Source organism: Miniopterus schreibersii (assembly GCF_964146895.1).
Source record: "Miniopterus schreibersii genome assembly, chromosome: 5".
NCBI classification, from domain to species: Eukaryota; Metazoa; Chordata; class Mammalia; order Chiroptera; family Miniopteridae; genus Miniopterus; species Miniopterus schreibersii.
This window is the reverse complement of record NC_138106.1, coordinates 92226049-92252477: the sequence shown is the minus strand read 5'-3', so window position 1 is coordinate 92252477 and position 26429 is coordinate 92226049.

Sequence of the window (26429 nt, the reverse complement as noted above, 5' to 3'; positions counted from 1 at the left end):
CAACATAACCCTAACCCTAGGTCCAATCCTAACCCTAACCGTCTCACTAACACTAGACCTCAACATAACTCTAACCCTAGGTCCAATCCTTACCCCAACCGTCTCTCTAAACCTAGCCCTCAAGATAATCCTAACCCTAGGTCCAATCCTCACCCTAACCGTCTCTCTAACCCTAGCCCTCAACATAACCCTAACCCTAGGTCGAATCCTAACCCTAACTGTCTCTCTCACCCTAGCCCACAACATAACCCTAAACCTAGGCCCAATCCTCACCCTAACCGTCTCTCTAACCTTAGCACTCAACATAACCCTAACCCTAGGTCCAATCCTAACCCTAACCGTCTCTCTAACCCTAGCCCTCAACATAACCCTAACCCTAGGTCTATCCCTAAACCTAACCGTCTCTCTGACCCTAGCCCTCAACATAACCCTAAACCTAGGTCCAATCCTAACCCTAAGTGTTTCTCTGACCCTAGCCCTCAACATAACCTTAAACCTAGGTCCAATCCTAACCCTAACAGTCTCTCTAACCCTAGCCCTCAACATAACCCTAACCCTAGGTCTATTCCTAAACGTAACCGTCTCTCTGACCCTAGCCCTCATCATAACCCTAAACCTAGGTCCAATCCTAACCCTAACTGTCTCTCTGACCCTAGCCCTCAAGATAACCCTAACCCTAGGACCAATCCTCACGCTAACCGTCTCTCTAAACTTAGCCCTCAACATAACCCTAACCCTAGGTCCAATCCTAACCCTAACCGTCTTTCTAACCCTAGCCCTCAACATAACCCTAACCCTAGGTCCAATTCTAACCCTAACCGTCTCTGTAACCCTAGCCATCAACATAAGTATAACCCTAGGTCCAATCCTCACCCTAACCGTCTCTCTATCCCTAGCCCTCAACATAACCCTAACCATAGGTCCAATCCTAACCCTAACCGTCTCTCTAACCCTAGCCCTCAACCTAACCCTAGCCCTAGGTCCAATCCGAACCCTAACCGTCTCTCTAACCCTAGCCCTCAGCATAACCCTAACCCTAACCCTAACCCTAGGTCCAATCCTAACCCTAACCGTCTCTCTAACCCTAGCCCTCAACCTAACCCTAGCCCTAGGTCCAATCCGAACCCTAACCGTCTCTCTAACCCTAGCCCTCAGCATAACCCTAACCCTAACCCTAACCCTAGGTCCAATCCTAACCCTAACCGTCTCTCTAACCCTAGCCCTCAACATAACCCTAACCCTAGGTCCAATCCTAACCCTAACTGTGTCTCCAACCCTAGCCCTCAACATAACCCTAACCCTAGGTCCAATCATCACCCTAACTGTCTCTCTAACCCTAGCCCTCAACATAACCCTAACCCTAGGTCCAATCCTCACCCTAACCGTCTCTCGAACCCTAGCGCTCAACATAACCCTAACCCTAGGTCCAAACCTAACGCTAAGCGTCTCTCTAACCCTAGCCCTCAACCTAACCCTAACCCTAGGTCCAATCCTAACCCTAACTCCCCTCTAACCCTAGCCCTCCACATAACCCTAACCCTTGGTCCAATCCTAACCCTAACCGCCTCTCTAACCCTAGCCCTCCACATAACCCTAACCCTAGGTCCAATCCTAACCCTAACAGTCTCTCTAACTCTGGCCCTCAGCATAACCCTAACCCTAGGTCCAATCTTAACCCTAACCGTCTCTCTAAACCTAGCCCTCAACATAACCCTAACCCTAGGTCCAAACCTAACCCTAACCGTCTCTAACCCTAGCCGTCAACATAACCCTAACCCTAGGTCCAATCCTAACCCTAACCGTCTCTGTAACACTAGCCCTCAAAATAACCCTAACCCTAGGTCCAATCCTCACCCTAACCGTCTCTCTAACCCTAGCCCTCAACGTAACCCTAACCCTAGGTCCAATCCTAACCCTAACATTCTCTCTAAACCTAGCCCTCAACCTAACCCTAGCCCTAGGTCGAATCCTAACCCTAACCGCCTCTCTAACCCTAGCCCTCCACATAACCTTAACCCTAGGTCCAATCCTAACCCTAACCGTCTCTCTAACCCTAGACCTCAGAATAACCCTAACCCTAGGTCCAATCCTAACGTAACCGTCTCTCTAACCCTAGCCCTGAACATAACCCTAACCCTAGGTCCAATCCTGACCCTAACCGTCTCTCTAAGCCTAGCCCTCAACCTAACCCTAACCCTAGGTCCAATCCTAACCCTAACTGTCTCTCTAACCCTAGCCCTCAACATAACCCTAAACCTAGGACCAATCGTAACCCTAACCGTCTCTCTGACCCTAGCCCTCAACATAACCCTAACCCTAGGTCCAAACCTAACCCTAAGCGTCTCTCTAACACTAGCCCTCAACCTAACCCTAGCCCTAGGTCCAATCCTAAACCTAACCGTCTCTCTAACCCTAGCCCTCAACATAACAATAACCCTAGGTCCAATCCTAACCCTAACCGTCTCGGTAACACTAGCCCTCAACATAACCCTAACCCTAGGTCCAATCATCACCCTAACTGTCTCTCCAACCCTAGCCCTCAACATAACCCTAACCCTAGGTCCAATCCTAACCCTAACAGTCCCTCTAAACCTAGCCCTCAACCTAACCCTAGCCCTAGGTCCAATTCTAACCCTAACCGCCTCTCTAACCCTAGCCCTCCACATAACCCTAACCCTAGGTCCAATCCTAACACTAACCGTCTCTCTAACCCTAGCCCTCAGCATAACCCTAATCCTAGGTCCAATCCTAACCCTAACCGTCTCTCTAACCCTAGCCCTCAACATAACCCTAACCCTAGGTCCAAACCTAACCCTAACTGTCCCTCTAACCCTAGCCCTCAACATAACCCTAACCCTAGGTCCAATCCTAACCCTAACCCTCTCTCTAAGCCTAGCCGTTAACATAACCCTAACCCTAGGTCCAAACCTAACCCTAACTGTCTCTCTTAACCTAGCCCTCAACATAACCCTAAACCTAGAACCAATCGTAACCCTAACCATCTCTCTAACCCTAGCCCTCAGCATAACTCTAACCCTAGGTCCAATCCTAACCCTAACCGTCTCTCTAACCCTAGCCCTCAACATAACCTAACCCTAGGTCCAATCCTAACCCTAACCGTCTCTCTAAACCTAGCCCTCAACCTAACCCTAGCCCTAGGTCCAATCCGAACCCTAACCGTCTCTCTAACCCTAGCCCTCAACATAACCCTAACCCTAGGTCCAATCGTAACCCTAACCGTCTCTCTAACCCTAGCCCTCAACATAACTCTAACCCTAGGTCCAATCTAACCCTAACCGTCTCTCTAACCCTAGCCCTCAACATAACCCTAACCCTAGGTCCAATCCTCACCATAATCGTCTCTCTAACCCTAGCCCTCAACATAACCCTAACCCTAGGTCCAAACCTAACCCTAAGCGTCTCTCTAACACTAGCCCTCAACCTAACCCTAGCCCTAGGTCCAATCCTAAGCCTAACTGTCTCTCTAACCCTAGCCCTCAACATAACCCTAAACCTAGGACCAATCGTAACCCTAACCGTCTCTATAACCCTAGCCCTCAACATAACCCTAACCCTAGGTCCAAACCTAACCCTAAGCGTCTCTCTAACCCTAGCCCTCAACCTAACCCTAGCCCTAGGTCCAATCCTAACCCTAACTGACTCTCTAACCCTAGCCCTCCACATAACCCTAACCCTTGGTCCAATCCTAACCCTGACCGCCTAACTAACCCTAGCCCTCCACATAACCCTAACCCTAGGCCCATTCCTAACCCTAACCGTCTCTCTAACCCTAGCCCTCAGCATAACCCTAACCCTAGGTCCAATCTTAACCCTAACCGTCTCTCTAAACCTAGCCCTCAACATAACCCTAACCCTAGGTCCAATCCTAACCCTAACCGTCTCGGTAACACTAGCCCTCAACATAACCCTAACCCTAGGTCCAATCTTCACCCTAACTGTCTCTCTATCCCTAGCCCTGATCATAACCCTAACCCTAGGTCCAATCCTAACCCTAACAGTCTCTCTAAACCTAGCCCTCAACATAAACCTAAAACTAGGACAAATCGTAACCCTAACCGTCTCTCTAACCCTAGCCCTCAACATAACCCTAACCCTAGGTCCAATCCTAACCCTAAACGTCTGTCTAACCCTAGCCCTCAACATAACACTAACCCTAGGTCCAATCCTAACCCTAACCGTCTCTCTAACCCTCGCCCTCAACATAACCCTAATCCTATGTCCAATCCTAAACCCTAACCGTCTCTCTAACCCTAGCCCTCAACCTAACCCTAAGCCTAGGTCCAATCCTAACCCTAACCGTCTCTCTAACACTAGCCCTCAACATAACCCTAACCCTAGGTCCAATCCTAACCCTTACCGTCTCTCTAACCCTAACCCTCAACATAACCCTAACCCTAGGTCCAATCCTAACCCTAACCCTCTCTCTAACCCTAGCCCTCAACCTAACCCTAACCCTAGATCCAATCCTAACCCTAACCGTCTCTCTAACCCTAGCCCTCAACCTAACCTTAACCCTAGGTCCAATCCTAACCCTAACCGTCTCTCTAACCCTAGCCCTCAACATAACCCTAACGCTGGGTCCAATCCTAACCCTAACCGTCTCTCTAACCCTAGCCCTCAACATAACCCTAACCATAGGTCCAATCCTAACCCTAACCGTCTCTCTAACCCTAGCACTCAGCATAACCCTAACCCTAGGTCCAATCTTAACCCTAACCGTCTCTCTAAACCTAGCCCTCAACATAACCCTAACCTTAGGTCCAATCCTAACCCTAACCGTCACTCTAACCCTAGCCCTCAACATAATCCTAACCCTAGGTCCAATCCTAACCCTAACCGTCTCGGTAACACTAGCCCTCAACATAACCCTAACCCTAGGTCCAATCATCACCCTAACTGTCTCTCTAACCCTAGCCCTCAACATAACCCTAACCTTAGGTCCAATCCTAACCCTAACAGTCTCTCTAAACCTGGCCCTCAACCTAACCCTAGCCCTAGGTCCAATTCTAACCCTAACCGCCTCTCTAACCCTAGCCCTCCACATAACCCTAACCCTAGGTCCAATCCTAACACTAACCGTCTCTCTAACCCTAGCCCTCAACATAACCCTAACCCTAGGTCCAAACCTAACCCTAACTATCCCTCTAACCCTAGCCCTCAACATAACCCTAACCCTAGGTCCAATCCTAACCCTAACCGTCTCACTAACACTAGACCTCAACATAACTCTAACCCTAGGTCCAATCCTTACCCCAACCGTCTCTCTAAACCTAGCCCTCAAGATAACCCTAACCCTAGGTCCAATCCTCACCCTAACCGTCTCTCTAACCCTAGCCCTCAACATAACCCTAACCCTAGGTCCAATCCTAACCCTAACCCTCTCTCTAAGCCTAGCCCTCAACATAACCCTAACCCTAGGTCCAAACCTAACCCTAACTGTCTCTCTAAACCTAGCCCTCAACATAACCCTAAACCTAGAACCAATCGTAACCCTAACCGTCTCTCTAAACCTAGCCCTCAGCATAACTCTAACCCTAGGTCCAATCCTAACCCTAACCGTCTCTCTAACCCTAGCCCTCAACATAACCCTAACCCTAGGTCCAATCCTAACCCTAAACGTCTCTCTAACACTAGACCTCAACATAACTCTAACCCTAGGTCGAATCCTAACCCTAACCGTCTCTCTAACCCTAGCCCTCAACCTAACCTTAACCCTAGGTCCAATCGTAACCTTAACCGTCTCTCTAACCCTAGCCCTCAAAATAACCCTAACCCTAGGTCTAATTCTAACCCTAATCGTCTCTCTGAACCTAGCCCAAACATGACCCTAAAGCTAGGTCCAATCCTAACCCTACCTGTCTCCCTGATATAGCCCTCAACATAACCCTAACCCTAGGTCGAATCCTAACCCTAACTGTCTCTCTCACCCTAGCCCTCAACATAACCATAAAGCTAGGTCCAATCCTAACCCTAACTGTCTCTCTGACCCTAGCCCTAAACATAACCCTAACCCTAGGTCCAATCCTAACACTAACCGTCTCTCTAATCCTAGCCCTCAACATAACCCTAACCCTAGGTCCAAACCTAACCCTAACTGTCCCTCTAAACCTAGCCCTCAACATAACCCTAACCCTAGGTCCAATCCTAACCCTAACCGTCTCACTAACACTAGACCTCAACATAACTCTAACCCTAGGTCCAATCCTTACCCCAACCGTCTCTCTAAACCTAGCCCTCAAGATAATCCTAACCCTAGGTCCAATCCTCACCCTAACCGTCTCTCTAACCCTAGCCCTCAACATAACCCTAACCCTAGGTCGAATCCTAACCCTAACTGTCTCTCTCACCCTAGCCCACAACATAACCCTAAACCTAGGCCCAATCCTCACCCTAACCGTCTCTCTAACCTTAGCACTCAACATAACCCTAACCCTAGGTCCAATCCTAACCCTAACCGTCTCTCTAACCCTAGCCCTCAACATAACCCTAACCCTAGGTCTATCCCTAAACCTAACCGTCTCTCTGACCCTAGCCCTCAACATAACCCTAAACCTAGGTCCAATCCTAACCCTAAGTGTCTCTCTGACCCTAGCCCTCAACATAACCTTAAACCTAGGTCCAATCCTAACCCTAACAGTCTCTCTAACCCTAGCCCTCAACATAACCCTAACCCTAGGTCTATTCCTAAACGTAACCGTCTCTCTGACCCTAGCCCTCATCATAACCCTAAACCTAGGTCCAATCCTAACCCTAACTGTCTCTCTGACCCTAGCCCTCAAGATAACCCTAACCCTAGGACCAATCCTCACGCTAACCGTCTCTCTAAACTTAGCCCTCAACATAACCCTAACCCTAGGTCCAATCCTAACCCTAACCGTCTTTCTAACCCTAGCCCTCAACATAACCCTAACCCTAGGTCCAATTCTAACCCTAACCGTCTCTGTAACCCTAGCCATCAACATAAGTATAACCCTAGGTCCAATCCTAACCCTAACCGTCTCTCTAACCCTAGCCCTCAACATAACCATAACCCTAGTTCCAATCTTAACCCTATCTGTCTCTCTAACCCTAGCCTTCAACCTAACCTTAACCCTAGGTCCAATCGTAACCTTAAACGTCTCTCTAAACCTAGCCCTCAAAATAACCGTAACCCTAGGTCTAATCCTAACCCTAACCGTGTTTCTGACCCTAGCCCTCAACATAACCCTAAAGCTAGGTCCAATCCTAACCCTAACTGTCTCTCTGATCTAGCCCTCAACATAACCCTAACCATAGTCGAATCCTAACCCTAACTGTCTCTCTCACCCTAGCCCTCAACATAACCCTAAAGCTAGGTCCAATCCTAACCCTAAGTGTCTCTCTGACCCTAGCCCTCAACATAACCTTAAACCTAGGTCCAATCCTAACCCTAACAGTCTCTCTAACCCTAGCCCTCAACATAACCCTAACCCTAGGTCTATTCCTAAATGTAACCGTCTCTCTGACCCTAGCCCTCAACATAACCCTAACCCTAGGTCCAATTCTAACCCTAACCGTCTCTGTAACCCTAGCCCTCAGCATAACTCTAACCCTAGGTCCAATCCTAACCCTAACCGTCTCTCTAACCCTAGTCCTCAACATAACCCTAACCCTAGGTCCAATCCTAACCCTAACCGTCTCTCTAACACTAGACCTCAACATAACTCTAACCCTAGGCCGAATCCTAACCCTAACCGTCTCTCTAACCCTAGCCCTCAACCTAACCTTAACCCTAGGTCCAATCGTAACCTTAACCGTCTCTCTAACCCTAGTCCTCAAAATAACCCTAACCCTAGGTCTAATCCTAACCCTAACCGTCTCTCTGACCCTAGCCCTCAACATAACCCTAAAGCTAGGTCCAATCCTAACCCTAACTGTCTCTCTGATCTAGCCCTCAACATAACCCTAACCCTAGGTCGTATCCTAACCCTAACTGTCTCTCTCACCCTAGCCCTCAACATAACCATAAAGCTAGGTCCAATCCTAACCCTAACTGTCTCGCTGACCCTAGCCCTCAACATAACCCTAACCCTAGGTCCAATCCTAACACTAACCGTCTCTCTAACCCTAGCCCTCAACATAACCCTAACCCTAGGTCCAAACCTAACCCTAACTGTCCCTCTAACCCTAGCCCTCAACATAACCCTAACCCTAGGTCCAATCCTAACCCTAACCGTCTCACTAACACTAGACCTCAAAATAACTCTAACCCTAGGTCCAATCCTTACCCCAAACGTCTCTCTAAACCTAGCCCTCAAGATAACCCTAACCCTAGGTCCAATCCTAATCCTAACCGTCTCTCTAATCCTAGCCCTCAACCTAACCCTAACCCTAGGTCCAATCCTAACCCTAACCGTCGCTCTAACCCTAGCCCTCAACCTAACGTTAAACCTAGGTCCAATCGTAACCTTAACCGTCTCTCTAACCCTAGCCCTCAAAATAACCCTAACCCTAGGTCTAATCCTAACCCTAACCGTCTCTGTGACCCTAGCCCTCAACATAACCCTAAACCTAGGTCCAATCCTAACCCTAAATGTCTCTCTGACCCTAGCCCTCAACATAACCCTAACCCTAGGTCCAATCCTAACAATAACCGTCTCTCTAACCCAAGCCCTCAACATAACCCTAACCGTAGGTCCAAAACTAACCCTAAACGTCTCTCTAACCCTAGCCCTCAACATAACCCTAACCGTAGGTCTATTCCTAAACCTAACCGTCTCTCTAACCCTAGCCCTCAACATAACCCTAAACCTCGGTCCAAACCTAACCCTAACTGTCTCTCTGACCCTAGCCCTCAACATAACCCTAACCCTAGGTCGAATCCTAACCCTAACTCTCTCTCTCACCCTAGCCCTCAACATAACCCTAATCCTAGGTCCAATCCTCACCCTAACCGTCTCTCTAACCTTAGCCCTCAACATAACCCTAACCCTAGGTCCAATCCTAACCCTAACCGTCTCTCTAACTCTAGCCCTCAGCATAACTCTAACCCTAGGTCCAATCCTAACCCTAACCGTCTCTCTAACCCTAGCCCTCAACATAACTCTAACCCTAGGTCCAATCCTCACCCTAAACGTCTCTCTAACCCTAGCCCTCAACATAACCATAACCCTAGGTCAAATCCTAACCCTAACCGTCTCTCTAACCCTAGCCCTCAACCTAACCCTAGCCCTAGGTCCAATCCTAACCCTAACCCTCTCTCTAACCCTAGCCCTCAACATAACCCTAACCCTAGGTCCAATCCTAACCCTAACCGTCTCTCTAACACTAAACCTCAACATAACTCTAACCCTAGGTCGAATCCTAACCCTAACCGTCTCTCTAACCCTAGCCCTCAACCTAACCTTAACCCTAGGTCCAATCGTAACCTTAACCGTCACTCTAACCCTAGCCCTCAAAATAACCCTAACCCTAGGTCTAATCCTAACCCTAACCGTCTCTCTGACCCTAGCCCTCAACATAACCCTAAAGCTAGGTCCAATCCTAACCCTAACTGTCTCTCTGATCTAGCCCTCAACATAACCCTAACCCTAGGTCGAATCCTAACCCTAACTGTCTCTCTCACCGTAGCCTCTACATAACCATAAAGCTAGGTCCAATCCTAACCCTAACTGTCTCTCTGATCTAGCCCTCAACATAACCCTAACCCTAGGTCGAATCCTAACCCTAACTGTCTCTCTCACCCTAGCCTCAACATAACCATAAAGCTAGGTCCAATCCTAACCCTAACTGTCTCTCTGACCCTAGCCCTCAACATAACCCTAACCCTAGGTCGAATCCTATCCCTAACTGTCTCTCTCACCCTAGCTCACAACATAACCCTAAACCTAGGCCCAATCCTCACCCTAACCGTCTCTCTAACCTTAGCCCTCAACATAACTCTAACCCTAGGTCCAATCCTAACTCTAACCGTCTCTCTAACCTTAGCCCTCAACATAACCCTAACCCTAGGTCCAATCCTCACCCTAACCGTCTCTCTAACCTTAGCCCTCAACATAACCCTAACCCTAGGTCCAATCCTAAACCTAACTGTCTCTCTGACCCTAGCCCTCAACATAACCCTAAACCTAGGTACAATCCTAACCCTAACTGTCTCTCTCACCCTAGCCCTCAACATAACCCTAACCCTAGGTCCAATCCTCACCCTAACCGTCTCTCTAACCTTAGCCCTCAACATAACACAAACCCTAGGTCCAATCCTAACCCCAACCGTCTCTCTAACCCTAGCCCTCAACATAACCCTAACCCTAGGTCCAATTCTAACCCTAACCGTCTCTGTAACCCTAGCCATCAACATAAGCCTAACCCTAGGTCCAATCCTAACCCTAACCGTCTCTCTAACCCTAGCCCTCAACATAATCCTAACCCTAGTTCCAATCTTAATCCTATCTGTCTCTCTAACCCTAGCCCTCAACATAACCCTAACCCTAGGTCCAATCCTAACCCTAACCGTCTCTCTAATCCTAGCCCTCAACCTAACCCTAACCCTAGGTCCAATCCTAACCCTAACCGTCGCTCTAACCCTAGCCCTCAACCTAACGTTAAACCTAGGTCCAATCGTAACCTTAACCGTCTCTCTAACCCTAGCCCTCAAAATAACCCTAACCCTAGGTCTAATCCTAACCCTAACCGACTCTGTGACCCTAGCCCTCAACATAACCCTAAACCTAGGTCCAATCCTAACCCTAAATGTCTCTCTGACCCTAGCCCTCAACATAACCCTAACCCTAGGTCCAATCCTAACAATAACCGTCTCTCTAACCCAAGCCCTCAACATAACCCTAACCGTAGGTCCAAAACTAACCCTAAACGTCTCTCTAACCCTAGCCCTCAACATAACCCTAACCGTAGGTCTATTCCTAAACCTAACCGTCTCTCTAACCCTAGCCCTCAACATAACCCTAAACCTCGGTCCAATCCTAACCCTAACTGTCTCTCTGACCCTAGCCCTCAACATAACCCTAACCCTAGGTCGAATCCTAACCCTAACTCTCTCTCTCACCCTAGCCCTCAACATAACCCTAATCCTAGGTCCAATCCTCACCCTAACCGTCTCTCTAACCTTAGCCCTCAACATAACCCTAACCCTAGGTCCAATCCTAACCCTAACCGTCTCTCTAACTCTAGCCCTCAGCATAACTCTAACCCTAGGTCCAATCCTAACCCTAACCGTCTCTCTAACCCTAGCCCTCAACATAACTCTAACCCTAGGTCCAATCCTCACCCTAAACGTCTCTCTAACCCTAGCCCTCAACATAACCATAACCCTAGGTCAAATCCTAACCCTAACCGTCTCTCTAACCCTAGCCCTCAACCTAACCCTAGCCCGAGGTCCAATCCTAACCCTAACCCTCTCTCTAATCCTAGCCCTCAACATAACCCTAACCCTAGGTCCAATCATCACCCTAACTGTCTCTCTAACCCTAGCCCTCAACATAACCCTAACCCTAGGTCCAATCCTAACCCTAACCGTCTCTCTAATCCTAGCCCTCAACCTAACCCTAACCCTAGGTCCAATCCTAACCCTAACCGTCGCTCTAACCCTAGCCCTCAACCTAACGTTAAACCTAGGTCCAATCGTAACCTTAACCGTCTCTCTAACCCTAGCCCTCAAAATAACCCTAACCCTAGGTCTAATCCTAACCCTAACCTTCTCTGTGACCCTAGCCCTCAACATAACCCTAACCCTAGGTCCAATCATCACCCTAACTGTCTCTCTAACCCTAGCCCTCAACATAACCCTAACCCTAGGTCCAATCCTAACCCTAACAGTCTCTGTAAACCTAGCCGTCAACCTAACCCTACCCCTAGGTCCAATCCGAACCCTAACCGTCTCTCTAACCCTAGCCCTCAACATAACCCTAACCCTAGGTCCAATCCTAACCCTAACCGTCTCTCTAACCCTAGCCCTCAACATAACTCTAACCCTAGGTCCAGTCCTAACCCTAACCGTCTCTCTAACCCTAGCCCTCAACATAACCCTAACCCTAGGTCCAATCCTCACCCTAACCGTCTCTCGAACCCTAGCGCTCAACATAACCCTAACCCTAGGTCCAAACCTAACGCTAAGCGTCTCTCTAACCCTAGCCCTCAACCTAACCCTAATCCTAGGTCCAATCCTAACCATAACTCCCCTCTAACCCTAGCCCTCCACATGACCCTAACCCTAGGTCCAATCCTAAAACTAACAGTCTCTCTAACTCTGGCCCTCAGCCTAACCCTAACCCTAGGTCCAATCTTAACCCTAACCGTCTCTCTAAACCTAGCCCTCAACATAACCCTAACGCTAGGTCCAATCCTAACCCTAACCGTCTCTAAGCCTAGCCCTCAACATAACCCTAACCCTAGGTCCAATCCTAACCCTAACCGTCTCTGTAACACTAGCCCTCAACATAATCCTAACCCTAGGTCCAATCCTCACCCTAACCGTCTCTCTAACCCTAGTCCTCAAAATAACCCTAACCCTAGGTCTAATCCTAACCCTAACCGTCTCTCTGACCCTAGCCCTCAACATAACCCTAAAGCTAGGTCCAATCCTAACCCTAACTGTCTCTCTGATCTAGCCCTCAACATAACCCTAACCCTAGGTCGTATCCTAACCCTAACTGTCTCTCTCACCCTAGCCCTCAACATAACCATAAAGCTAGGTCCAATCCTAACCCTAACTGTCTCGCTGACCCTAGCCCTCAACATAACCCTAACCCTAGGTCCAATCCTAACACTAACCGTCTCTCTAACCCTAGCCCTCAACATAACCCTAACCCTAGGTCCAAACCTAACCCTAACTGTCCCTCTAACCCTAGCCCTCAACATAACCCTAACCCTAGGTCCAATCCTAACCCTAACCGTCTCACTAACACTAGACCTCAAAATAACTCTAACCCTAGGTCCAATCCTTACCCCAAACGTCTCTCTAAACCTAGCCCTCAAGATAACCCTAACCCTAGGTCCAATCTTAACCCTAACCGTCTCTCTAATCCTAGCCCTCAACCTAACCCTAACCCTAGGTCCAATCCTAACCCTAACCGTCGCTCTAACCCTAGCCCTCAACCTAACGTTAAACCTAGGTCCAATCGTAACCTTAACCGTCTCTCTAACCCTAGCCCTCAAAATAACCCTAACCCTAGGTCTAATCCTAACCCTAACCGTCTCTGTGACCCTAGCCCTCAACATAACCCTAAACCTAGGTCCAATCCTAACCCTAAATGTCTCTCTGACCCTAGCCCTCAACATAACCCTAACCCTAGGTCCAATCCTAACAATAACCGTCTCTCTAACCCAAGCCCTCAACATAACCCTAACCGTAGGTCCAAAACTAACCCTAAACGTCTCTCTAACCCTAGCCCTCAACATAACCCTAACCGTAGGTCTATTCCTAAACCTAACCGTCTCTCTAACCCTAGCCCTCAACATAACCCTAAACCTCGGTCCAAACCTAACCCTAACTGTCTCTCTGACCCTAGCCCTCAACATAACCCTAACCCTAGGTCGAATCCTAACCCTAACTCTCTCTCTCACCCTAGCCCTCAACATAACCCTAATCCTAGGTCCAATCCTCACCCTAACCGTCTCTCTAACCTTAGCCCTCAACATAACCCTAACCCTAGGTCCAATCCTAACCCTAACCGTCTCTCTAACTCTAGCCCTCAGCATAACTCTAACCCTAGGTCCAATCCTAACCCTAACCGTCTCTCTAACCCTAGCCCTCAACATAACTCTAACCCTAGGTCCAATCCTCACCCTAAACGTCTCTCTAACCCTAGCCCTCAACATAACCATAACCCTAGGTCAAATCCTAACCCTAACCGTCTCTCTAACCCTAGCCCTCAACCTAACCCTAGCCCTAGGTCCAATCCTAACCCTAACCCTCTCTCTAACCCTAGCCCTCAACATAACCCTAACCCTAGGTCCAATCCTAACCCTAACCGTCTCTCTAACACTAAACCTCAACATAACTCTAACCCTAGGTCGAATCCTAACCCTAACCGTCTCTCTAACCCTAGCCCTCAACCTAACCTTAACCCTAGGTCCAATCGTAACCTTAACCGTCACTCTAACCCTAGCCCTCAAAATAACCCTAACCCTAGGTCTAATCCTAACCCTAACCGTCTCTCTGACCCTAGCCCTCAACATAACCCTAAAGCTAGGTCCAATCCTAACCCTAACTGTCTCTCTGATCTAGCCCTCAACATAACCCTAACCCTAGGTCGAATCCTAACCCTAACTGTCTCTCTCACCCTAGCCTCAACATAACCATAAAGCTAGGTCCAATCCTAACCCTAACTGTCTCTCTGACCCTAGCCCTCAACATAACCCTAACCCTAGGTCGAATCCTATCCCTAACTGTCTCTCTCACCCTAGCTCACAACATAACCCTAAACCTAGGCCCAATCCTCACCCTAACCGTCTCTCTAACCTTAGCCCTCAACATAACCCTAACCCTAGGTCCAATCCTAACTCTAACCGTCTCTCTAACCTTAGCCCTCAACATAACCCTAACCCTAGGTCCAATCCTCACCCTAACCGTCTCTCTAACCTTAGCCCTCAACATAACCCTAACCCTAGGTCCAATCCTAAACCTAACTGTCTCTCTGACCCTAGCCCTCAACATAACCCTAACCCTAGGTCCAATCCTAACACTAACAGTCTCTCTAAACCTAGCCCTCAACCTAACCCTAGCCCTAGGTCCAATTCTAACCCTAACCGCCTCTCTAACCCTAGCCCTCCACATAACCCTAACCCTACGTCCAATCCTAACACTAACCGTCTCTCTAACCCTAGCCCTCAGCATAACCCTAACCCTAGGTCCAATCCTAACCCTAACCGTCTCTCTAAACCTAGCCCTCAACATAACCCTAACCCTAGGTCCAAACCTAACCCTAACTGTCCCTCTAACCGTAGCCCTCAACATAACCCTAACCCTAGGTCCAATCCTAACCCTAACCCTCTCTCTAAGCCTAGCCCTAAACATAACCCTAGCCCTAGGTCCAATCCTAACCCTAACCGTCTCTCTAACCCTAGCCCTCAACATAACCCTAACCCTAGGTCCAATCCTAACCCTAACCGTCTCTCTAACCCTAGCCCTCAACATAACTCTAACACTAGGTCCAATCCTAACCCTAACCGTCTCTCTAACCCTAGCCCTCAACATAACCCTAACCCTAGGTCCAATCCTCACCATAATCGTCTCTCTAACCCTAGCCCTCAACATAACCCTAACCCTTGTCCAAACCTAACCCGAAGCGTCTCTCTAACACTAGCCCTCAACCTAACCCTAGCCCTAGGTCCAATCCTAACCCTAAATGTCTCTCTAACCCTAGTCCTCAACATAACCCTAAACCTAGGACCAATCGTAACCCTAACCGTATCTCTAACCCTAGCTTTCAACATAACCCTAACCCTAGGTCCAAACCTAACCCTAAGCGTCTCTCTAACCCTAGCCCTCAACCTAACCCTAGCCCTAGGTCCAATCCTAACCCTAACTGACTCTCTAACCTTAGCCCTCCACATAACCCTAACCCTTGGTCCAATCCTAACCCTAACCGCCTAACTAACCCTAGCCCTCCACATAACCCTAATCCTAGGTCCAATTCTAACCCTAACCGTCTCTCTAAACCTAGCCCTCAACATAACCCTAACCCTAGGTCCAATCCTAACCCTAACCGTCTCTCTAACCCTAGCCCTCAACATAACCGTAAACCTAGGTCCAATCCTCACCCAAAACGTCTCTCTATCCCTAGCCCTCAACATAAGCCTAACCCTAGGTCCAATTCTAACCCTAACCGTCTCTGTAACCCTAGCCATCAACATAAGCCTAACCCTACGTCCAATCCTAACCCTAACCGTCTCTCTAAACTTAGCCCTCAACCTAACCCTAACCCTAGGTCCAATCCTAACCCTAACCGTCTCTCTAACCCTAGCCCTCAACCTAACGTTAACCCTAGGTCGAATCGTAACCTTAACCGTCTCTCTAACCCTAGCCCTCAACATAACCCTAACCCTAGGACTAATCCTAACCCTAACCGTCTCTCTGACCCTAGCCCTCAACATAACCCTAACCCTAGGTCCAATCCTAACCCTAACCGTCTCTCTAAACCTAGCCCTCAACATAACCCTAACCCTATGTCCAATTCTAACCCTAACCGTCTCTGTAACCCTAGCCATCAACATAACCCTAACCCTAGTTCCAATCCTAACCCTATCTGTCTCTCTAAGCCTAGCCCTCAACATAACCCTAACCCTAGGTCCAATCCTAACCCTAACAGCCACTCTAACCCTAGCCCTCAACCTAACCCTAACCCTAGGTCCAATCCTAACCCTAACCGTCTCTCTAACCCTAGCCATCAACCTAACCTTAACCCTAAGTCCAATCGTAACCTTAACCGACTCTCTAACCCTAGCCCTCAACATAACCCTAGCCGTAGGTCTAATCCTAACCCTAACCGTCTCTCTGACCCAATCCATCAACATAACCCTAAACCTAGGTCCAATCCTAACCCTAACTGTCTCTCTGACCCTAGCCCTCAACATAACCTTAACCATAGGTCCAATCCTAACACTAACCGTCTCTCTAACCGAAGCCCTCAACATAACCGTAAACCTAGGTCAAATCCTCACCGTAACCGTCTCTCTAACCCTACCCCTCAACTTAACCCTAACCCTAGGTCTATTCCTAAACCTAACCGTCTCTCTGACCCTAGCCCTCAACATAACCCTAACCCTAGGTAGAATCCTAACCCTAACTGTCTCTCTAACCCTAGCCCTCAACATAACCCTAACCCTAGGTCCTATCCTAACCCTAACCGTCTCTCTAACCCTAGCCCTCAACATAACCCTAACCCTAAGTCTATTCCTAAACCTAACCGTCCCTCTGACCCTAGCCCTCAACATAACCCTAAACCTAAGTCCAATCCTAACCCTAACTGTCTCTCTGACCCTAGCCCTCAACATAACCCTAAACCTAGTTCGAATCCTAACCCTAACTGTCTCTCTCACCCTAGCCCTCAACCTAACCCTAACCCTAGGTCCAATCCTAACCCTAACCGTCTCTCTAACCCTAGCCCTCAACCTAACGTTAACCCTAGGTCCAATCGTAACCTTAACCGTCTCTCTAACCCTAGCCCTCAACATAACCCTAACCCTAGGACTAATCGTAACCCTAACCGTCTCTCTGACCCTAGCCCTGAACATAACCCTAACCCTATGTCCAATTCTAACCCTAACCGTCTCTGTAACCCTAGCCATCAACATAACCCTAACCCTAGTTCCAATCCTAACCCTATCTGTCTCTCTAAGCCTAGCCCTCAACATAACCCTAAACCTAGGTCCAATGCTAACCCTAACAGTCTCTCTAACCCTAGCCCTCAACCTAACCCTAACCCTAGGTCCAATCCTAATTCTAACCGTCTCTCTGACCTTAGCCCTCAACATAACCCTAACCCTAGGTCCAATCCTAACCCTAACCGTCTCTCTAACCCTAGCCCTCAACATAACCCTAACCCTAGGTCCAATTCTAACCCTAAGCGTCTCTGTAACCCTAGCCATCAACATAAGCCTAACCCTAGGTCCAATCCTAACCCTAACCGTCTCTCTAAACCTAGCCCTCAACATAACCCTAACCCTATGTCCAATTCTAACCCTAACCGTCTCTGTAACCCTAGCCATCAACATAACCCTAACCCTAGTTCCAATCCTAACCCTATCTGTCTCTCTAAGCCTAGCCCTCAACATAACCCTAAACCTAGGTCCAATGCTAACCCTAACAGTCTCTCTAACCCTAGCCCTCAACCTAACCCTAACCCTAGGTCCAATCCTAATTCTAACCGTCTCTCTGACCTTAGCCCTCAACATAACCCTAACCCTAGGTCCAATCCTAACCCTAACCGTCTCTCTAACCCTAGCCCTCAACATAACCCTAACCCTAGGTCCAATTCTAACCCTAAGCGTCTCTGTAACCCTAGCCATCAACATAAGCCTAACCCTAGGTCCAATCCTAACCCTAACCGTCTCTCTAAACCTAGCCCTCAACATAACCCTAACCCTAGTTCCAATCCTAACCCTATCTGTCTCTCTAACCCTAGCCCTCAACATAACCCTAACCCTAGGTGCAATCCTAACCCTAACCGTCTCTCTAACCCTAGCCCTCAACATAACCGTAAACCTAGGTCCAATCCTCACCCTAAACGTCTCTCTAACCCTAGAACTCAACATAACCCTAACCCTAGGTCTAATCCTAACCCTAACCGTCTCTCTGACCCTAGCCCTCAACATAACCCTAAACCTAGGTCCAATCCTACCCTAACTGTCTCTCTGACCCTAGCCCTCAACATGACCCTAACCGTAGGTCGAATCCTACCCCTAACTGTCTCTCTCACCCTAGCCCTCAACATAACCCTAACCCTAGGTCCAATTCTAACCCTAACCGTCTGTCTAACCCTAGCCCTCAACATAACCCTAACCCTAGGTCTATTCCTAATCCTAACCGTCTCTCTGAACCTAGCCCTCAACATAACCCTAAACCTAGGTCCAATCCTAACCCTAACTCTCTCTGACCCTAGCCCTCAACATAACCCTAACCCTAGGTCGAATCCTAACCCTAACTGTCTCTCTCACCATAGCCCTCAACATAACCCTAAACCTAGGTCCAATCCTCACTCTAACCGTCTCTCTAACCTTAGCCGTCAACATAACCCTAACCCTAGGTCCAATCATAACCCTAACCGTCTCTCTAACCCTAGCCCTCAACATAACCTTAACCCTAGTTCCAATCCTAACCCTATCTGTCTCTCTAACCCTAGCCCTCAACATAACCCTAACCCTAGGTCCAATCCTAACCCTAACCGTCTCTCTAACCCTAACCCTCAACATAACCCTAACCCTAGGTCCAATCCTAACCCTAACCGTCTCTCTAACCCTAGCCCTCAACATAACCGTAAACATAGGTCCAATCCTCACCCAAAACGTCTCTCTATCCCTAGCCCTCAACATAACCCTAACCCTAGGTCCAATTCTAACCCTAACCGTCTCTGTAACCCTAGCCATCAACATAAGCCTAACCCTACGTCCAATCCTAACCCTAACCGTCTCTCTAAACTTAGCCCTCAACCTAACCCTAACCCTAGGTCCAATCCTAACCCTAACCGTCTCTCTAACCCTAGCCCTCAACCTAACGTTAACCCTAGGTCGAATCGTAACCTTAACCGTCTCTCTAACCCTAGCCCTCAACATAACCCTAACCCTAGGACTAATCCTAACCCTAACCGTCTCTCTGACCCTAGCCCTCAACATAACCCTAACCCTAGGTCCAATCCTAACCCTAACCGTCTCTCTAAACCTAGCCCTCAACATAACCCTAACCCTATGTCCAATTCTAACCCTAACCGTCTCTGTAACCCTAGCCATCAACATAACCCTAACCCTAGTTCCAATCCTAACCCTATCTGTCTCTATAAGCCTAGCCCTCAACATAACCCTAACCCTAGGTCCAATCCTAACCCTAACCGTCTCTCTAACCCTAGCCCTCAACCTAACCCTAACCCTAGGTCCAATCCTAACCCTAACCGTCTCTCCAACCCTAGCCATCAACCTAACCTTAACCCTAAGTCCAATCGTAACCTTAACCGACTCTCTAACCCTAGCCCTCAACATAACCCTAGCCGTAGGTCTAATCCTAACCCTAACCGTCTCTCTGACCCAATCCATCAACATAACCCTAAACCTAGGTCCAATCCTAACCCTAACTGTCTCTCTGACCCTAGCCCTCAACATAACCTTAACCATAGGTCCAATCCTAACACTAACCGTCTCTCTAACCGAAGCCCTCAACATAACCGTAAACCTAGTCAAATCCTCACCCTAACCGTCTCTCTAACACTACCCCTCAACATAACCCTAACCCTAGGTCTATTCCTAAACTTAACCGTCTCTCTGACCCTAGCCCTCAACATAACCCTAACCCTAGGTAGAATCCTAACCCTAACTGTCTCTCTAACCCTAGCCCTCAACATAACCCTAACCCTAGGTCCTATCCTAACCCTAACCGTCTCTCTAACCCTAGCCCTCAACATAACCCTAACCCTAGGTCTATTCCTAAACCTAACCGTCTCTCTCACCCTAGCCCTCAACATAACCCTAAACCTAAGTCCAATCCTAACCCTAACTGTCTCTCTGACCCTAGCCCTCAACATAACCCTAACCCTAGTTCGAATCCTAACCCTAACTGTCTCTCTCACCCTAGCCCTCAACCTAACCCTAACCCTAGGTCCAATCCTAACCCTAACCGTCTCTCTAACCCTAGCCCTCAACCCAACGTTAACCCTAGGTCCAATCGTAACCTTAACCGTCTCTCTAACCCTAGCCCTCAACATAACCCTAACCCTAGGACTAATCCTAACCCTAACCGTCTCTCTGACCCTAGCCCTGAACATAACCCTAACCCTAGGTCCAATCCTAACCCTAACCGTCTCTCTAAACCTAGCCCTCAACATAACCCTAACCCTATGTCCAATTCTAACCCTAACCGTCTCTGTAACCCTAGCCATCTACATAACCCTACCCCTAGTTCCAATCCTAACCCTATCTGTCTCTCTAAGCCTAGCCCTCAACATAAGCCTAACCCTAGGTCCAATCCTAACAATAACCGTCTCTCTAACCCAAGCCCTCAACATAACCCTAACCGTAGGTCCAAAACTAACCCTAAACGTCTCTCTAACCCTAGCCCTCAACATAACCCTAACCGTAGGTCTATTCCTAAACCTAACCGTCTCTCTAACCCTAGCCCTCAACATAACCCTAAACCTAGGTCCAATCCTAACCCTAACTGTCTCTCTGACCCTAGCCCTCAACATAACCCTAACCCTAGGTCGAATCCTAACCCTAACTCTCTCTCTCACCCTAGCCCTCAACATAACCCTAATCCTAGGTCCAATCCTCACCCTAACCGTCTCTCTAACCTTAGCCCTCAACATAACCCTAACCCTAGGTCCAATCCTAACCCTAATCGTCTCTCTAACTCTAGCCCTCAGCATAACTCTAACCCTAGGTCCAATCCTAACCCTAACCGTCTCTCTAACCCTAGCCCTCAACATAACCCTAACCCTAGGTCCAATCCTCACCCTAACCGTCTCTCTAAACCTAGCCCTCAACATAACCATAACCCTAGGTCAAATCCTAACCCTAACCGTCTCTCTAACCCTAGCCCTCAACCTAACCCTAGCCCTAGGTCCAATCGTAACCCTAACCCTCTCTCTAACCCTAGCCCTCAACATAACCCTAAACCTAGGTCCAATCATCACCCTAACTGTCTCTCTAACCCTAGCCCTCAACATAACCCTAACCCTAGGTCCAATCCTAACCCTAACAGTCTCTGTAAACCTAGCCGTCAACCTAACCCTACCCCTAGGTCCAATCCGAACCCTACCCGTCTCTCTAACCCTTGCCCTCAACATAACCCTAACCCTAGGTCCAATCCTAACCCTAACAGTCTCTCTAACCCTAGCCCTCAACATAACTCTAACCCTAGGTCCAGTCCTAACCCTAACCGTCTCTCTAACCCTAGCCCTCAACATAACCCTAACCCTAGGTCCAATCCTCACCCTAATCGTCTCTCGAACCCTAGCGCTCAACATAACCCTAACCCTAAGTCCAAACCTAACGCTAAGCGTCTCTCTAACCCTAGCACTCAACCTAACCCTAACCCTAGGTCCAATCCTAACCCTAACTCCCCTCTAACCCTAGCCCTCCACATAACCCTAACCCTAGGTCCAATCCTAAAACTAACAGTCTCTCTAACTCTGGCCCTCAGCCTAACCCTAACCCTAGGTCCAATCTTAACCCTAACGTCTCTAAACCTAGCCCTCAACATAACCCTAACCCTAGGTCCAATCCTAACCCTAACCGTCTCTAACCCTAGCCCTCAACATAACCCTAACCCTAGGTCCAATCCTAACCCTAACCGTCTCTGTAACACTAGCCCTCAACATAACCCTAACCCTAGGTCCAATCCTCACCCTAACCGTCTCTCTAACCCTAGCCCTCAACATAACCCTAACCCTAGGTCCAATCCTAACCCTAACAGTCTCTCTAAACCTAGCCCTCAACCTAACCCTAGCCCTAGGTCCAATCCTAACCCTAACCGCCTCTCTAACCCTAGCCCTCCACATAACCTTAACCCTAGGTCCAATCCTAACCCTAACCGTCTCTCTAACCCTAGACCTCAGCATAACCCTAACCCTAGGTCCAATCCTAACCCTAACCGTCTCTCTAACCCTAGCCCTCAACATAACCCTAACCCTAGGTCCAATCCTGACCCTAACCGTCTCTCTAAGCGTAGCCCTCAACCTAACCCTAACCCTAGGTCCAATCCTAACCCTAACTGTCTCTCTAACCCTAGCCCTCAACAAAACCCTAAACCTAGGACCAATCGTAACCCTAACCGTCTCTCTAACCCTAGCCCTCAACATAACCCTAACCCTAGGTCCAAACCTAAACCTAAGCGTCTCTCTAACCCTAGCCCTCAACCTAACCCTAGCCCTAGGTCCAATCCTACCCCTAACTGACTCTCTAACCCTAGCCCTCCACATAACCCTAACCCTTGGTCCAATCCTAACTCTAACCGCCCAACTAACCCTAGCCCTCCACATAACCCTAACCCTAGGTCCAATCCTAACCCTAACCGTCTCTCTAACCCTAGCCCTCAGCATAACCCTAACCCTAGGTGCAATCTTAACCCTAACCGTCTCTCTAAACCTAGCCATCAACATAACCCTAACCCTAGGTCCAATCCTAACACTAACCGTCTCTCTAACCCTAGCCCTCAACATAACCCTAACCCTAGGTCCAATCCTAACCCTAACCGTCTCGGTAACACTAGACCTCAACATAACCCTAACCCTAGGTCCAATCATCACCCTAACTGTCTCTCTAACCCTAGGCCTCAACATAACCCTAACCCTAGGTCCAATCCTAACCCTTACAGTCTCTCTAAACCTAGCCCTCAACCTAACCCTAGCCCTAGGTCCAATTGTAACCCTAACCGCCTCTCCTACCCTAGCCCTCCACATAACCCTAACCCTAGGTCCAATCCTAACACTAACCGTCTCTCTAACCCTAGCCATCATCATAACCCTAACCCTAGGTCCAAATCTAACCCTAACCGTCTCTCTAACCCTAGCCCTCAACAATACCCTAACCCTAGGTCCAAACCTAACCCTAACTGTCCCTCTAACCCTAGCCCTCAACATAACCCTAACCCTAGGTCCAATCCTCACCCTAACCGTCTCTCTAACCCTAGCCCTCAACATAACCATAACCCTAGGTCAAATCCTAACCCTAAATGTCTCTCTAACCCTAGCCCTCAACCTAACCCTAGCCCTAGGTCCAATCCTAACCCTAACCCTCTCTCTAACCCTAGCCCTCAACATAACCCTAACCCTAGGTCCAATCATCACCCTAACTGTCTCTCTAACCCTAGCCCTCAACATAACCCTAACCCTAGGTCCAATCCTAACCCTAACAGTCTCTGTAAACCTAGCCGTCAACCTAACCCTACCCCTAGGTCCAATCCGAACCCTAACCGTCTCTCTAACCCTAGCCCTCAACATAACCCTAACCCTAGGTCCAATCCTAACCCTAACCGTCTCTGTTACCCTAGCCCTCAACATAACTCTAACCCTAGGTCCAGTCCTAACCCTAACCGTCTCTCTAACTCTAGCCCTCAACATAACCCTAACCCTAGGGCCAATCCTCACCCTAACCGTCTCTCGAAACCTAGCGCTCAACATAACCCTAACCCTAAGTCCAAACCTAACGCTAGGCATCTCTCTAACCCTAGCCCTCCACATAACCCTAACCCTTGGTCCAATCCTAACCCGAACCGCCTAACTAACCCTAGCCCTCCACATAACCCTAACCCTAGGTCCAATCCTAACCCTAACCGTCTCTCTAACCCTAGCCCTCAACATAACCCTAACCTTAGGTCCAATCCTAACACTAACCGTCTCGGTAACACTAGACCTCAACATAACCCTAACCCTAGGTCCAATCATCACCCTAACTGTCTCTCTAACCCTAGCCCTCAACATAACCCTAACCCTAGGTCCAATCCTAACCCTAACAGTCTCTCTAAACCTAGCCCTCAACCTAACCCTAGCCCTAGGTCCAATTCTAACCCTAACCGCCTCTCTAACCCTAGCCCTCCACATAACCCTAACCCTAGGTCCAATCCTAACACTAACCGTCTGTCTAACCCTAGCCCTCAGCATAACCCTAACCCTAGGTAGAATCCTAACCCTAACCGTCTCTCTAACCCTAGCCCTCAACAATACCCTAACCCTAGGTCCAAACCTAACCCTAACTGTCCCTCTAACCCTAGCCCTCAACATAACCCTAACCCTAGGTCCAATCCTAACCCTAACCGTCTCTCTAACACTAGACCTCAACATAACTCTAACCCTAGGTCCAATCCTTACCCCAACCGTCTCTCTAAACCTAGCCCTCAAGATAACCCTAACCCTAGGTCCAATACTAACCCTAACCGTCTCTCTAACCCTAGCCCTCAGCATAACCCTAACCCTAGGTGCAATCTTAACCCTAACCGTCTCTCTAAACCTAGCCATCAACATAACCCTAACCCTAGGTCCAATCCTAACCCTAACCGTCTCTCTAAACCTAGCCCTCAACATAACCCTAACCCTAGGTCCAATCCTAACCCTAACCGTCTCGGTAACACTAGCCCTCAACCTAACCCTAGCCCTAGGTCCAATTCTAACCCTAACCGCCTCTCTAACCCTAGCCCTCCACATAACCCTAACCCTAGGTCCAATCCTAACACTAACCGTCTGTCTAACCCTAGCCCTCAGCGTAACCCTAACCCTAGGTAGAATCCTAACCCTAACCGTCTCTCTAACCCTAGCCCTCAACAATACCCTAACCCTAGGTCCAAACCTAACCCTAACTGTCCCTCTAACCCTAGCCCTCAACATAACCCTAACCCTAGGTCCAATCCTAACCCTAACCGTCTCTCTAACACTAGACCTCAACATAACTCTAACCCTAGGTCCAATCCTTACCCCAACCGTCTCTCTAAACCTAGCCCTCAAGATAACCCTAACCCTAGGTCCAATCCTAACCCTAACCGTCTCTCTAACCCTAGCCCTCAGCATAACCCTAACCCTAGGTGCAATCTTAACCCTAACCGTCTCTCTAAACCTAGCCATCAACATAACCCTAACCCTAGGTCCAATCCTAACCCTAACCGTCTCTCTAACCCTAGTCCTCAACAACACCCTAACCCTAGGTCCAAACCTAACCCTAACTGTCCCTCTAACCCTAGCCCTCAACATAACCCTAACCCTAGGTCCAATCCTCACCGTAACCGTCTCTCTAACCCTAGCCCTCAACATAACCATAACCCTAGGTCAAATCCTAACCCTAAACGTCTCTCTAACCCTAGCCCTCAACCTAACCCTAGCCCTAGGTCCAATCCTAACCCTAACCCTCTCTCTAACCCTAGCCCTCAACATAACCCTAACCCTAGGTCCAATCATCACCCTAACTGTCTCTCTAACCCTAGCCCTCAACATAACCCTAACCCTAGGTCCAATCCTAACCCTAACAGTCTCTATAAACCTAGCCGTCAACCTAACCCTACCCCTAGGTCCAATCCGAACCCTAACCGTCTCTCTAACCCTAGCCCTCAACATAACCCTAACCCTAGGTCCAATCCTAACCCTAACCGTCTCTGTTACCCTAGCCCTCAACATAACTCTAACCCTAGGTCCAGTCCTAACCCTAACCGTCTCTCTAACTCTAGCCCTCAACATAACCCTAACCCTAGGTCCAATCCTCACCCTAACCGTCTCTCGAACCCTAGCGCTCAACATAACCCTAACCCTAAGTCCAAACCTAACGCTAAGCATCTCTCTAACCCTAGCCCTCCACATAACCCTAAGCCTTGGTCCAATCCTAACCCGAACCGCCTAACTAACCCTAGCCCTCCACATAACCCTAACCCTAGGTCCAATCCTAACCCTAACCGTCTCTCTAACCCTAGCCCTCAGCATAACCCTAACCCTAGGTCCAATCCTAACCCTAACCGTCTCTCTAACCCTAGCCCTCAACATAACCCTAACCTTAGGTCCAATCCTAACCCTAACCGTCTCGGTAACACTAGACCTCAACATAACCCTAACCCTAGGTCCAATCATCACCCTAACTGTCTCTCTAACCCTAGCCCTCAACATAACCCTAACCCTAGGTCCAATCCTAACCCTAACAGTCTCTCTAAACCTAGCCCTCAACCTAACCCTAGCCCTAGGTCCAATTCTAACCCTAGCCGCCGCTCTAACCCTAGCCCTCCACATAACCCTAACCCTAGGTCCAATCCTAACACT